Raw genomic sequence first — 17,048 nt, 5'->3', positions numbered from 1 at the left:
ATATGTAAAAAAAAAAAAAAAAAAAAAAAAAAAAATTCAAACCTTTTTTAGACCTGTAAGCTACTTATTGGAATCAGAAGGAAAGTCAATGAGTGACTTTTTGACCTTTGGAAAAAAAAATTGTTCAGTAGGTCAAATATGGACTTTGTACAGCCATAATTTATAAAAAAAAAAAAAAATTGTTTAACCTTTTGTAGACCTTTTAGCTATTGGAACCAGAAGGAAAGTCAATGAGTGACTTTTTGACCTTTGGGACAAAAATTTGTTCAGTAGGTCAAATATGGACTTTGTACAGCCATAATATGTATATAAAAAAAAAAAAAAAAAAATTCAAACATTTTTTAGACCTGTAAGCTACTTATTGGAATCAGAAGGGACGTCAATGAGTGAATTTTTGACTTTTGGGAAAAAAATTTGTTCAGTAGGTCAAATATGGACTTCTTGTACAGCCATAATATATATATATATATATATATATATATATATATATATATATATATATATATATATATAAAAAATTCAAACCTTTTGTAGACCTTTTAGCTACTTATTGGAACCAGAAGGAAAGTCAATGAGTGACTTTTTGACCTTTGGAAAAAAAATGTGTTCAGTGGGTCAAATATGGACTTTGTACAGCCATAATATGTAAAAAAAAAAAAAAAAAAAAAAAAAAAAAGGTTTTAACCTTTTGTAGACCTTTTAGCTACTTATTTAAACCAGAAGGAAAGTCAATGAGTGACTTTTTGAACTTTGGAAAAAAAAATTGTTCAGTAGGTCAAATATGGACTTCTTATACAGCCATAAAATGTAAAAGAAAAAATAAAAAAAATAAAAAAAAATTAAAACCTTTTTTAGACCTGTAAGCTACTTATTGGAATCAGAAGGAAAGTCAATGAGTGACTTTTTGACCTTTGGAAAAAAAAATTGTTCAGTAGGTCAAATATGGACTTCTTGTACAGCCATAATATGTTAAAAAAAAAATTTTTTTTTTAAAATTCTAACCTTTTGTAGACCTTTTAGCTACTTATTTAAACCAGAAGGAAAGTCAATGAGTGACTTTTTGAACTTTGGAAAAAAAAATTGTTCAGTAGGTCAAATATGGACTTCTTATACAGCCATAATATGTAAAAAAAAAAAAAAAAAAATCAAACCTTTTTTAGACCTGTAAGCTACTTATTGGAATCAGAAGGAAAGTCAATGAGTGACTTTTTGACCTTTGGAAAAAAAAATTGTTCAGTAGGTCAAATATGGACTTTGTACAGCCATAATATGTAAAAAAAAAAAAAAAAAAAATAAATAAATAATGTAAACCTTTTTTAGAACTGTAAGCTACTTATTGGAATCAGAAGGGACGTCAATGAGTGACTTTTTGACCTCTGGGACAAAAAATTGTTCAGTAGGTCAAATATGGACTTCTTGTACAGCCATAATATGTAAAAAAATAAAATAAAAAAATCAATCCTTTTGTAGACCTTTTAGCTACTTATTGGAACCAGAAGTAAAGTCAATGAGTGACTTTTTGACCTTTGAAAAAAATTCTTCAGTAGGTCAAACATGGACTTCTTGTACAGCCATAATTTGTAAAAAAAAAAAAAAAAAAAAAAAAATTCAAACCTTTTTTAGACCTGTAAGCTACTTATTGGAATCAGAAGGGAAGTCAATGAGTGACTTTTTGACCTTTGGGACAAAAATTTGTTCAGTAGGTCAAATATGGACTTCTTGTACAGCCATAACATGTAATAAAAAAAAAACTTTTTTTTAACCTTTTGTAGACCTTTTAGCTACTTATTGGAACCAGAAGGAAAGTCAATGAGTGACTTTTTGACCTTTGGAAAAAAAATTTGTTCAGTAGGTCAAATATGGACTTCTTGTACAGCCATAATATGTAAAAAAAAATTAAAAAAAAAAAAATTTCAAACCTTTTGTAGACCTTTTAGCTACTTATTGGAACCAGAAGGAAAGTCAATGAGTGACTTTTTGACCTTTGGAAAAAAAATTTGTTCAGTGGGTCAAATATTGACTTTGTACAGCCATAATGTGTAAAAAAAAAAAAAAAAAAAAATGTTTTACCTTTTAGCTTTTTGTAAAAAAAAAAAAAAAAATCAAACCTTTTTTAGACCTGTAAGCTACTTATTGGAATCAGAAGGGACGTCAATGAGTGACTTTTTGACTTTTGGGAAAAAAAATTGTTCAGTAGGTCAAATATGGACTTCTTGTACAGCCATAACATGTAATAAAAAAAAAAAACTTTTTTTTAGCCTTTTGTAGACCTTTTAGCTACTTATTGGAACCAGAAGGAAAGTCAATGAGTGACTTTTTGACCTTTGGGACAAAAATTTGTTCAGTAGGTCAAATATGGACTTTGTACAGCCATAATATGTATAAAAAAAAATAAATAAAAAAAAAGTTTTAACTTTTTGTAGACCTTTTAGCTACTTATTTAAACCAGAAGGAAAGTCAATGAGTGACTTTTTGACCTTTGGAAAAAAAAATTGTTCAGTAGGTCAAATATGGACTTCTTGTACAATCTTAATATGTAAAAAAAAAATTCAAACCCTTTGTAGACCTTTTAGCTACTTTTTGGAACCTGAAGGAAAGTCAATGAGTGACTTTTTGACCTTTGGAAAAAAAAAAAATTTCAGTAGGTCAAATATAGACTTCTTGTACAGCCATAATATATATATATATATATATATATATATATATATATATATATATATATATATAAAAAAAAAAATTCAAACCTTTTGTAGACCTTTTAGCTACTTTTTGGAACCTGAAGGGAAGTCAATGAGTGATTTTTTGACCATTGGAAAAAAAAAAATTTCAGTAGGTCAAATATAGACTTCTTGTACAGCCATAATATATATATATATATATATAAAACAATTCAAACCTTTTTTAGACCTGTAAGCTACTTATTGGAATCAGAAGTGAAGTCAATGAGTGACTTTTTGACCCGTGGAAAAAAAAATTGTTCAATAGGTCAAATATGGACTTCTTGTACAGCCATAATATGTAAAAAAAAAAATTTTTTTTAAATCAAACCTTTTGTAGACCTTTTAGCTACTTATTGGAACCAGAAGGAAAGTCAATGAGTGACTTTTTGACCTTTGGAAAAAAATGTGTTCAGTAGGTCAAATATTGACTTTGTACAGCCATAATGTGTAAAAAAAAAAAAATAAATAAATAAAAAATATATTTTACCTTTTAGCTTTTTGTAAAAAAAAAAAAAAAAACTAAAAAAAAAAAATATCCTAACCTTTTTTAGACCTGTAAGCTACTTATTGGAATCAGAAGGGACGTCAATGAGTGACTTTTTGACTTTTGGGAAAAAAAATTGTTCAGTAGGTCAAATATGGACTTCTTGTACAGCCATAACATGTAATAAAAAAAAATAAAAAATTTTTTTAACCTTTTGTAGACCTTTTAGCTACTTATTGGAACCAGAAGGAAAGTCAATGAGTGACTTTTTGACCTTTGGAAAAATAATTTGTTCAGTAGGTCAAATATTGACTTTGTACAGCCATAATGTGTAAAAAATAAAAAATAAAAATATTTTACCTTTTAGCTTTTTGTAAAAAAAAAAAAAAAAAAAAAAAAAAAATTCTAACCTTTTTTAGACCTGTAAGCTACTTATTGGAATCAGAAGGGACGTCAATGAGTGACTTTTTGACTTTTGGGAAAAAAAATTGTTCAGTAGGTCAAATATGGACTTCTTGTACAGCCATAACATGTAATAAAAAAAAATAAAAATTTTTTTTAACCTTTTGTAGACCTTTTAGCTACTTATTGGAACCAGAAGGAAAGTCAATGAGTGACTTTTTGACCTTTGGAAAAAAAAATTGTTCAGTAGGTCAAATATGGACTTCTTGTACAGCCATAATATGTAAAAAAAAAAATTCAAACCCTTTGTAGACCTTTTAGCTACTTATTGGAACCAGAAGGAAAGTCAATGAGTGACTTTTTGACCTTTGGAAAAAAAAAAATTTTCAGTAGGTCAAATATAGACTTCTTGTACAGCCATAATATATATATATATATATATATATATATATATATATATATATATATATATATATATATATATATATATATATATATATATATATATATATATATATATAGTGCTGTCAAACGATTAAAATATTTAATCGCGATTAATCACATTAATGTCATAGTTAACTCACAATTAATCACAATTAATCGCACATTTTTATTTATTATAAATGTCCCTTGATTTCTTTTTGTCCCATTATTTTTTCTTATTTTAATGCTCTTATCAACATAGAAAAGTGGATCGGCTTGCTTTGTTCAAATGTTTGTTTTATTGAAAACAACATTGGCATACTTTAGTGTTCGATTTCACACCAACATTCTCACTTGGAGCAAATAATCTCACACAATGTAACACTGCCCATCAATAAAAGGGTGAAACAAATACTTTGTTGCACAAACAGCCCCTTCAACAGCCCTTTCTAAGGGATCAAAACAGGGTGATACAAAATAAAATTACAAAGTGCACATGCAAGGTAAACTAGGACTCCGCCTATAGTGCAGTTAAACCAGGGGTCGCCAACTAGTGAACTCCGGTCCGAATCCGGACCGCGAGATGCGTCCATCCGGACCGCGAAGCCTTTTGACATAATGAAACAGTTAACGTTGCAATGCTCACTGTTACTACGTTCAGACCCAGACGCGCGGTCAAGCATGCAGTGAAGAAGAGACTGATGGTGCGCTCACACCGGACGCGAATGACGCGACATGCACACCGCTTAATCCGCGCCGCAGAATGTCTATTTGCGTCTTTGCATTGACTTAAATCACTCGCGCAAAACGCTTCATTCGCGTCTGGTGTGTAGGCTACGCACCATCAGAGCAGAAAGCAGCGCTCAAGACAAGCACTTTTAGTTGAAGACCCCTGAGTTAAACCATGGCTTAATACGTTTCTCATTTCGGCGTCTCACGCTTGCCATCCACGTCTACTGTTTTAATGGCCCAAACGAGTGCGGGCAGCCGCAGCGTGCCTGATGTTTTGTTTCCGGTCTAGCTACATCCGGAGTGGTGTTGTAGTTTTTCTAACGTTACTAGTTGTTGCAACAGCATGTGAAAAAACTACAAAGTTTGTTAGACCAAAAAGAACGTTAATCTCGCGATAAAAAAATTGACGCCGTTAAAATAGGTTTGCGTTAACGCCGTTAATAACGCGTTTAACTGACAGCACTAATATATATATATATATATATATATATATATATATATATACAAATTCAAACCTTTTGTAGACCTTTTAGCTACTTATTGGAACCAGAAGGAAAGTCAATGAGTGACTTTTGACCTTTGGAAAAAAAAATTGTTCAGTAGGTCAAATATGGACTTCTTGTACAGCCATAATATGTAAAAAAATAAAATAAAATAAAAATTAAACCTTTTGTAGACCTTTTAGCTACTTATTGGAACCAGAAGGAAAGTCAATGAGTGACTTTTTGACCTTTGGAAAAAAAAATTGTTCAGTATGTCAAATATGAACTTCTTGTACAGCCATAATATGTAAAAAAAAATTCAAACCTTTTTTAGACCTGTAAGCTACTTATTGGAATCAGAAGGGAAGTCAATGAGTGACTTTTTGACCTTTGGGACAAAAATTTGTTCAGTAGGTCAAATATGGACTTTGTACAGCCATAATATGTAAAAAAAATAAAAAAAATAAAAATGTAACCTTTTGTAGACCTTTTAGCTACTTATTTAAACCAGAAGGAAAGTCAATGAGTGACTTTTTGAACTTTGGAAAAAAAAAATTGTTCAGTAGGTCAAATATGGACTTTTTGTACAGCCATAATATGTAAAAAAAAAAAAATCAAACCCTTTTTAGACCTTTTAGCTACTTTTTGGAACCTGAAGGAAAGTCAATGAGTGACTTTTTGACCTTTGGAAAAAAAAATTTCAGTAGGTCAAATATAGACTTCTTGAACAGCCATAATATGTAAAAAAAAAAAAAATTTTTAAATCAAACCTTTTGTAGACCTTTTAGCTACTTATTGGAACCAGAAGGAAAGTCAATGAGTGACTTTTTGACCTTTGGAAAAAAAAATTGTTCAGTAGGTCCAATATGGACTTCTTGTACAGCCATAATATGTAAAAAAAAATAAAAAATAAAAAATGTTAACATTTGTAGACGTTTTAGCTACTAATTTTAATAAGAAGGGAAGTTAAGTGAGTTACTTTTTTGACCGTTGGGCCAAAAATATGTTTACTAGGTATAGTAATATGTATAGTATATATGTTTATAGGTATTTTTGTGGAACTTTTGGCTAGCAATTGGATTCTGAAGGGAAATCAACAAGTATAAATAGTTAGTTAGTGTTTAAGGACTGTTGGTAAAAAAATGTTTAGTGGGTCAAATATGGACTTCTGTACAGCCAAGACATGTAAAAAAAAAAAAAAAAAAAAAAATTGGTTGACCTTTTAGCTACTGACTGGAATTAGGAGTTATGGCTTCTTTATGGCTTAATTTAAAATAAGGACTCTATGAGTATGTATAGCAACTTAATATTTAAGGACTCTTTGGTCAAAAATATTTTCAAAATAATTCAGTTGTGCATTAAAGTATAACATATGTTTTGTTTCAGTGCGTTTCAATGAATTGTTGTGTTATATACGGGGATGACATTTTGCACCATCTAACAATGCTTTGCGTCTTAAGGAGATAACATCTCATGTTAACTTTTGCAGTAAATACAAGAATAGGCTTGTTCTGTATTGTATTGAAAAGAGAGTTGCCGTGCATTGCATGCAATAACTAACTTATGTATTAAAGAGATAAAAAAACATATTTGCTTTTGCATTGCATTGCACGAACTAATGCTTCGAAGAGATTAGTGCCTTGCATGAATACAAGGTGTGCATTTAAGAGAAAAGTGATTTTGCATCGCAATGCATACAAAACGCATTGTGCATTGAAGAGATTAGTACTTTTCCGTTGCACTGCATACAAGAACTCGTGTGCATTGAAGAGACAAGGGATTTTGCATTGCAATGCATTCAAGAACTCGTTGTGCATTGAGGAGAATAGTGGTTTTGCATTGCAATGCATACAAGACTTGGTGTGCATTGAACAGATTAGTGCTTTTGCATTGCATTAAAAAAACTTGTGCATTGACGAGATTAGTGCTTTTGCATTGCATTGCATATAATAACTTTTTGTGCATTGAAGAGACAAGTGATTTTGCATTGCAATGCACACAAAACACATTGTGCATTGAATAGATCAGTGCGTTTGCATTGCATAGCATTAAAAAAACGTGTGCATTGAACAGATTAGTGCTTTTGCATTGCATTAAAAAAAACTTGTGCATTGACGAAATTAGTGATTTTGCAATGCATTGCATTCAAGAACTCGTGCATTGAAGAGACAAGTGATTTTGTATTGCATTGCATTCTAACACTCGGTGTGCATTGAAGAGAATAGTGGTTTTGCATTGCAATGCATACAAAAACACATTGTGCATTGAAGAGACAAGTGATTTTGCATTGCATTGCATTCAATAACTTTTTGTGCATTGAAGAGACAAGTGATTTTGCATTGCATTGCATTCAAACACTCGGTGTGCATTTAAGAGATTAGTACTTTTGCATTGCATTAAAAAAAACTTGTGCATTGACGAGATTAGTGCTTTTGCATTGCATTGCATATAATAATTTTTTTTTGCATTGAAGAGACAAGTGATTTTGCATTGCAATGCACACAAAACACATTGTGCATTGAGTAGATCAGTGCGTTTGCATTGCATAGCATTAAAAAAACTTGTGCATTGAACAGATTAGTGCTTTTGCATCGCAATAAAAAAAACGTGTGCATTGACGAGATTAGTGCTTTTGCATTGCAATGCATACAATACTTTTTTGGCATTGACGAGACAAGTAATTTTGCATTGCATTCAAGAACTCGTTGTTCATTGAAGAGACAATTGATTTTGTATTGCATCGCATTCTAACACTCGGTGTGCATTGACGAGATTAGTACTTTTGTATTGCAGTGCATACAAGACTCGGTGTGCATTGACGAGATTAGTACTTTTGTATTGCAATGCATACAAGACTCGGTGTGCATTGAAGAGACAAGTGATTTTGCATTGCATTGCATTCAAGAACTCGTTGTGCATTGAAGAGAATTGTGGTTTTGCATTGCAATGCATATACAAAACACATTGTGCAATGAAGAGACAAATGATTTTGCATTGCATTCAAGAACTCGGTGTGCATTTAAGAGAATAGTGCTTTTGCATTGCAATGCATACTTAACTCATTGTGCATTGAAGAGGCAAGTAATTTTACATTGATTTGCATTTAAGAACTTTTTTTCTGCATTGAAGAGACGAATGATTTTGGATTGCATTGCATTCAAGAACTCAATGTGCATTGAAGAGACAAGTAATTTTATATTGCATTGCATTCAAACACTCGGTGTGCATTTAAGAGATTAGTACTTTTGCATTGCAATGCATACAAGACTCGAAGTGCATTGAACAGATTAGTGCTTTTGCATTGCATTAAAAAAAACGTGTGCATTGACGAGATTAGTGCTTTTGCATTGCATTGCATATAATAACTTTTTGTGCATTGAAGAGACAAGTGATTTTGCATTGCTTGCACACAAAACACATTGTGCATTGAATAGATCAGTGCGTTTGCATTGCATAGCATTAAAAAAACTTGTGAATGGACGAGAAAAGTGCTTTTGCATTGCAATGCATACGAAACTCATTGTGCATTGAAGAGACAAGTGATTTTGCATTGCATTGCATATCAGATCTTTGTGTGCATTGAAGAGACAAGTGATTTTGCATTGCATCGCAATAAAAAAAACTTGTACATTGACCAGATTAGTGCTTTTGCATTACAATGCATACGAAACTCATTGTGCATTGAAGAGACAAGTGATTTTGCATTGCATTGCATATCAGATCTTTGTGTGCATTGAAGAGACAAGTGATTTTGCAATGCATTGCATTCAAGAACTCGTGCATTGAAGAGACAAGTGATTTTGTATTGCATTGCATTCAAAACGCTCGGTGTGCAATGAAAAGAATATTGGTTTTGCATTGCAATGCATACAAAACACATTGTGCATTGAAGAGACAAGTGATTTTGCATTGCATCGCAATAAAAAAAAACTTGTGCATTGACCAGATTAGTGCTTTTGCATTGCAATGCATACAATACTTTTTTGCATTGAAGAGACAAGTAATTTTGCATTGCATTAAAAAAACTTGTGCATTGACGAGATTAGTGCTTTTGCATTGCATTGCATATAATAACTTTTTGTGCATTGAAGAGACAAGTGATTTTGCATTGCAATGCACACAAAACACATTGTGCATTGAATAGATCAGTGCGTTTGCATTGCATAGCATTAAAAAAACGTGTGCATTGAACAGATTAGTGCTTTTGCATTGCATTAAAAAAAACTTGTGCATTGACGAGATTAGTGATTTTGCAATGCATTGCATTCAAGAACTCGTGCATTGAAGAGACAAGTGATTTTGTATTGCATTGCATTCTAACACTCGGTGTGCATTGAAGAGAATAGTGGTTTTGCATTGCAATGCATACAAAAACACATTGTGCATTGAAGAGACAAGTGATTTTGCATTGCATTGCATTCAATAACTTTTTGTGCATTGAAGAGACAAGTGATTTTGCATTGCATTGCATTCAAACACTCGGTGTGCATTTAAGAGATTAGTACTTTTGCATTGCATTAAAAAAAACTTGTGCATTGACGAGATTAGTGCTTTTGCATTGCATTGCATATAATAATTTTTTTTTGCATTGAAGAGACAAGTGATTTTGCATTGCAATGCACACAAAACACATTGTGCATTGAGTAGATCAGTGCGTTTGCATTGCATAGCATTAAAAAAACTTGTGCATTGAACAGATTAGTGCTTTTGCATCGCAATAAAAAAAACGTGTGCATTGACGAGATTAGTGCTTTTGCATTGCATTGCATCTTTTTGTGCATTGAAGAGACAAGTGATTTTGCATTGCATTGCATTCAAACACTCGGTGTAAATTTAAGAGAATAGTACTTTTGCATTGCAATGCATACAAGTCTTGGTGTGCATTGAACAGATTAGTGCTTTTGCATTGCATTAAAAAAACTTGTGCATTGAGGAGATTAGTGCTTTTGCATTGCATTGCATATAATAACTTTTTGTGCATTGACGAGATTAGTGATTTTGCAATGCATTGCATTCAAGAACTCGTGCATTGAAGAGACAAGTGATTTTGTATTGCATTGCATTCTAACACTCGGTGTGCATTGAAGAGAATAGTGGTTTTGCATTGCAATGCATACAAAAACACATTGTGCATTGAAGAGACAAGTGATTTTGCATTGCATTGCATTCAATAACTTTTTGTGCATTGAAGAGACAAGTGATTTTGCATTGCATTGCATTCAAACACTCGGTGTGCATTTAAGAGATTAGTACTTTTGCATTGCATTAAAAAAAACTTGTGCATTGACGAGATTAGTGCTTTTGCATTGCATTGCATATAATAATTTTTTTTTGCATTGAAGAGACAAGTGATTTTGCATTGCAATGCACACAAAACACATTGTGCATTGAGTAGATCAGTGCGTTTGCATTGCATAGCATTAAAAAAACTTGTGCATTGAACAGATTAGTGCTTTTGCATCGCAATAAAAAAAACGTGTGCATTGACGAGATTAGTGCTTTTGCATTGCAATGCATACAATACTTTTTTGGCATTGACGAGACAAGTAATTTTGCATTGCATTCAAGAACTCGTTGTTCATTGAAGAGACAATTGATTTTGTATTGCATCGCATTCTAACACTCGGTGTGCATTGACGAGATTAGTACTTTTGTATTGCAGTGCATACAAGACTCGGTGTGCATTGAAGAGACAAGTGATTTTGCATTGCATTGCATTCAAGAACTCGTTGTGCATTGAAGAGAATTGTGGTTTTGCATTGCAATGCATATACAAAACACATTGTGCAATGAAGAGACAAATGATTTTGCATTGCATTCAAGAACTCGGTGTGCATTTAAGAGAATAGTGCTTTTGCATTGCAATGCATACTTAACTCATTGTGCATTGAAGAGCCAAGTAATTTTACATTGATTTGCATTTAAGAACTTTTTTTCTGCATTGAAGAGACGAATGATTTTGGATTGCATTGCATTCAAGAACTCGATGTGCATTGAAGAGACAAGTAATTTTATATTGCATTGCATTCAAACACTCGGTGTGCATTTAAGAGATTAGTACTTTTGCATTGCAATGCATACAAGACTCGAAGTGCATTGAACAGATTAGTGCTTTTGCATTGCATTAAAAAAAACGTGTGCATTGACGAGATTAGTGCTTTTGCATTGCATTGCATATAATAACTTTTTGTGCATTGAAGAGACAAGTGATTTTGCATTGCTTGCACACAAAACACATTGTGCATTGAATAGATCAGTGCGTTTGCATTGCATAGCATTAAAAAAACTTGTGAATGGACGAGAAAAGTGCTTTTGCATTGCAATGCATACGAAACTCATTGTGCATTGAAGAGACAAGTGATTTTGCATTGCATTGCATTTCAGATCTTTGTGTGCATTGAAGAGACAAGTGATTTTGCATTGCATCGCAATAAAAAAAACTTGTACATTGACCAGATTAGTGCTTTTGCATTACAATGCATACGAAACTCATTGTGCATTGAAGAGACAAGTGATTTTGCATTGCATTGCATATCAGATCTTTGTGTGCATTGAAGAGACAAGTGATTTTGCAATGCATTGCATTCAAGAACTCGTGCATTGAAGAGACAAGTGATTTTGTATTGCATTGCATTCAAAACGCTCGGTGTGCAATGAAGAGAATATTGGTTTTGCATTGCAATGCATACAAAACACATTGTGCATTGAAGAGACAAGTGATTTTGCATTGCATCGCAATAAAAAAAAACTTGTGCATTGACCAGATTAGTGCTTTTGCATTGCATTGCATTCAAGAACTCGTTGTGCATTGAAGAGCCAATTGATTTTGTATTGCATTGCATTCTAACACTCGGTGTGCATTGAAGAGAATAGTGGTTTTGCATTGCAATGCGTACAAAAACACATTGTGCATTGAAGAGACAAGTGATTTTGCATTGCATTGCATTCAATAACTTTTTGTGCATTGAAGAGACAAGTGATTTTGCATTGCATTGCATTCAAACACTCGGTGTGCATTTAAGAGATTAGTACTTTTGCATTGCAATGCATACAAGACTCGGTGTGCATTGAACAGATTAGTGCTTTTGCATTGCATTAAAAAAAACTTGTGCATTGACGAGATTAGTGCTTTTGCATTGCATTGCATATAATAACTTTTTGTGCATTGAAGAGACAAGTGATTTTGCATTGCAATGCACACAAAACACATTGTGCATTGAATAGATCAGTGCGTTTGCATTGCATAGCATTAAAAAAACTTGTGAATTGACGAAAATTGTGCTTTTGCATACGAAACTCATTGTGCATTGAAGAGACAAGTGATTTTGCAATGCGTTGCATTCAAAACACTCGGTGTGCAATGAAGAGAATATTGGTTTTGCATTGCAATGCATACAAAACACATTGTGCATTGAAGAGACAAGTGATTTTGCATTGCATCGCAATAAAAAAAACTTGTGCATTGACCAGATTAGTGCTTTTGCATTGCAATGCATACAATACTTTTTTGCATTGAAGAGACAAGTAATTTTGCATTGCATTGCATTCAAGAACTCGTTGTGCATTGAAGAGCCAATTGATTTTGTATTGCATTGCATTCTAACACTCGGTGTGCATTGAAGAGAATAGTGGTTTTGCATTGCAATGCATACAAAAACACATTGTGCATTGAAGAGACAAGTGATTTTGGATTGCATTGCATTCAATAACTTTTTGTGCATTGAAGAGACAAGTGATTTTGCATTGCATTGCATTCAAACACTCGGTGTGCATTTAAGAGATTAGTACTTTTGCATTGCAATGCATACAAGACTCGGTGTGCATTGAACAGATTAGTGCTTTTGCATTGCATTAAAAAAAACTTGTGCATTGACGAGATTAGTGCTTTTGCATTGCATTGCATATAATAACTTTTGTGCATTGAAGAGACAAGTGATTTTGCATTGCAATGCACACAAAACACATTGTGCATTGAATAGATCAGTGCGTTTGCATTGCATAGCATTAAAAAAACTTGTGAATTGACGAAAATAGTGCTTTTGCATACGAAACTCATTGTGCATTGAAGAGACAAGTGATTTTGCATTGCATTGCATATCAGAACTTTGTTTGCATTGAAGAGACAAGTGATTTTGCATTGCATTGCATTCAAGAACTCGTGCATTGAAGAGACAAGTGATTTTGTATTGCATTGCATTCAAACACTCGGTGTGCAATGGAGAGAATATTGGTTTTGCATTGCAATGCATACAAAGCACATTGTGCATTGAAGATACAAGTGATTTTGCATCGCATCGCAATAAAAAAAACTTGTGCTTTGACCAGATTAGTGCTTTTGCATTGCAATGCATACAATACTTTTTTTTGCATTGAAGAGACAAGTAATTTTGCATTGCATTGCATTCAAGAACTCGTTGTGCATTGAAGAGACAATTGATTTTGTATTGCATCGCATTCTAACACTCGGTGTGCATTGACGAGATTAGTACTTTTGTATTGCAGTGCATACAAGACTCGGTGTGCATTGAAGAGACAAGTGATTTTGCATTGCATTGCATTCAAGAACTCGTTGTGTATTGAAGAGACAATTGATTTTGTATTGCATTGCATTCTAACACTCGGTGTGCATTGAAGAGAATAGTGGTTTTGCATTGCAATGCATACAAAAACACATTGTGCATTGAAGAGACAAGTGATTTTGCATTGCATTGCATTCAATAACTTTTTGTGCATTGAAGAGACAAGTGATTTTGCATTGCAATGCACACAAAACACATTGTGCATTGAATAGATCAGTGCGTTTGCATTGCATAGCATTAAAAAAACTTGTGAATTGACGAGAATAGTGCTTTTGCATACGAAACTCATTGTGCATTGAAGAGACAAGTGATTTTGCATTGTATTGCATATCAGAACTTTGTGTACATTGAAGAGACAAGTGATTTTGCATTGCATTGCATTCAAGAACTCGTGCATTGAAGAGACAAGTGATTTTGTATTGCATTGCATTCAAACACTCAGTGTACAATGAAGAGAATATTGGTTTTGCATTGCAATGCATACAAAGCACATTGTGCATTGAAGATACAAGTGATTTTGCATTGCATCGCAATAAAAAAAACTTGTGCTTTGACCAGATTAGTGCTTTTGCATTGCAATGCATACAATACTTTTTTTTGCATTGAAGAGACAAGTAATTTTGCATTGTATTGCATTCAAGAACTCGTTGTGCATTGAAGAGACAATTGATTTTGTATTGCATCGCATTCTAACACTCGGTGTGCATTGACGAGATTAGTACTTTTGTATTGCAATGCATACAAGACTCGGTGTGCATTGAAGAGACAATTGATTTTGCATTGCATTGCTTTCTAACACTCGGTGTGCATTGAAGAGAATAGTGGTTTTGCATTGCAATGCATACTAAACTCATTGTGCATTGAAGAGACAAGTGATTTAGCATTTCGTTGCATTCAAGAACTCGGTATGCATTGAAATGATTAGTGCTTTTGCGTTGCACTACATACAAGACTCGTTGTGCATTGAAGAGACAAGTGATTTTGCATTGCATTCCATTCATGAAGTCGGTGTGTATGGAAGAGATTAGTGCTTTTGCATTGCACTGCATACAAGACTCGTCCATTGAAGAGACAAGTGCTGTTGCATTGCATAAAATAACTGATAAGTGATTTTGCATTAGCAAGTGCATGGCAACATCTGTCTATTCAAAAGGTCTATCTCCTCAATGCACCTCGGAATGAGTTGTCTTGCCAGGAGTAATCCTTAATGCGGGGAAGCAGATAATTATTTCCTGTTTAACATCTTTCTCACCGACGAATCTTCAAACATAAAATGTCTTATAATTCCCTTTGACTCCTCATGTTAAATCAGCCGGAACGTAGTACATTATGACCTATTGAACATGTTTCTGGCCGATGAGTCCTCAAATATTAAATTACTATAAATACTCATTGACGTTACATCAAGCCATACATTAGGTACATATTAATTCTACTGAACATGTTTAAAGTCTCCTTGAACATTGACTTACTATCCATACTTTTTGACTCTAAGCATTAAATTAGTCTATATTTGACCTACTGAACTTATTTCTGGTCGAAGGGTCCACAAAAGGTTATTTTCTATATATTCTCATAGACTCCTTTCGATGGTGAATCAAGGACATCAAGGACACTTTGGTAAAAAAAAAAAAAATGGACTATGGCTGATTTATCATCATAAAGAGTCTATAATTGTGATATTTTTGACCTACTGAACATGTTTCTGGCCAAGGTGTCTACAAAGGTTTTCAACTATATACTCTCAATGATTCCTTCTCATGTTAAATCAGACAATAGTCCATATTTGACCTACTGAACATATTTTTTGCCAAAGGGTTCACAAAGGTTTTCATTTGCTATATATTTTCATAGACCCCTTTTGATATTAAATCAGACATACTGTATATATATAACCAACTGAACAAATTTCTGGCCTCGATCATGAACTTACATACTCATTGAGTTCCCTTCTGATTCCCTTTTGTGGACAAAGGGTCAAAAATGGACATATGGACTATGGACTACTTATGGACTGATGAATATTCAGACAGAAATATGTTCAGTAGGTCAGTAGGTGGACTGCGGTGTGGCTGATTTAACATAAGGAGTCTTTGAAAATATATAGTTGAAAATACCGTGTGGACCCCTTGGCCAGAAACATATTCAGAAGGTCAAACATGGACAACTGTACAGCCATTACATGTAAAAATAAAAACAACACTTTAAAAACCCTTTTGTAGAACTTTAGGCTAGTAATTGGATTTGGAAGAGAATTGAATGAGTATTTAATTTAGTATTTATGGAATCTTGGCCCAAAAATATGTTCAGTAGGTCCAATATGGACTTAAAAGCTTTAAAATATTTTTGTGGAGCTTTTGGCTAGTATTGGAAACAGAAGGAAAGTCAATGAGTGTTTAAGGACTGTTGGGACGAAAATATGTTCAGTATGTAAAATGTGGACTTCTGTACAGCCATAATATGTAAAAAAAAAAAAAAAAAACTTTTGTAGACAAGTAAGCTACTTTTTGGAATCAGAAAGGAAGACAATTAGTGACCTTTTTTTAACTTTGGGCCAAAAATATGTTCAGCAGGTTAAATATGGACTTTGTACAGCCATAATATGTAAAAAAAAAAAAAAAAAAAAAAAAAAAAAAAAGTTGTAACCTTTTGTAGACCTTTTAGCTACTTATTTAAACCAGAAGGAAAGTCAATAAGTGACTTTTTGAACTTTGGAAAAAAAAATTGTTCAGTAGGTCAAATATGGACTTCTTGTACAGCCATAATATGAAAAAAAATTAAATAAAATAAAAATCAAACCTTTTGTAGACCTTTTAGCTACTTATTGGAACCAGAAGGAAAGTCAATGAGTGACTTTTTGACCTTTGGAAAAAAATTTTTGTTCAGTAGGTCAAATATGAACTTGTTGTACAGCCATAATATGTAAAAAAAAAATTCAAACCTTTTTTAGACCTGTAAGCTACTTATTGGAATCAGAAGGGAAGTCAATGAGTGACTTTTTGACCTTTGGGACAAAAATTTGTTCAGTAGGTCAAATATGGACTTTGTACAGCCATAATATGTAAAAAAAATAAAAAATAAAAATTTAACCTTTTGTAGACCTTTTAGCTACTAATCTTGGCCCAAAAATATGTTCAGTAGGTCCAATATGGACTTAAAAGCTTTAAAATATTTTTGTGGAGCTTTTGGCTAGTATTGGAAACAGAAGGAAAGTCAATGAGTGTGT

Source organism: Gobio gobio (assembly GCF_949357685.1).
Source record: "Gobio gobio genome assembly, chromosome: 11".
Classification (NCBI taxonomy): Eukaryota; Metazoa; Chordata; class Actinopteri; order Cypriniformes; family Gobionidae; genus Gobio; species Gobio gobio.
The sequence above is the reverse complement of the archived record's forward strand: the minus strand, read 5'-3'. Positions refer to the sequence as shown.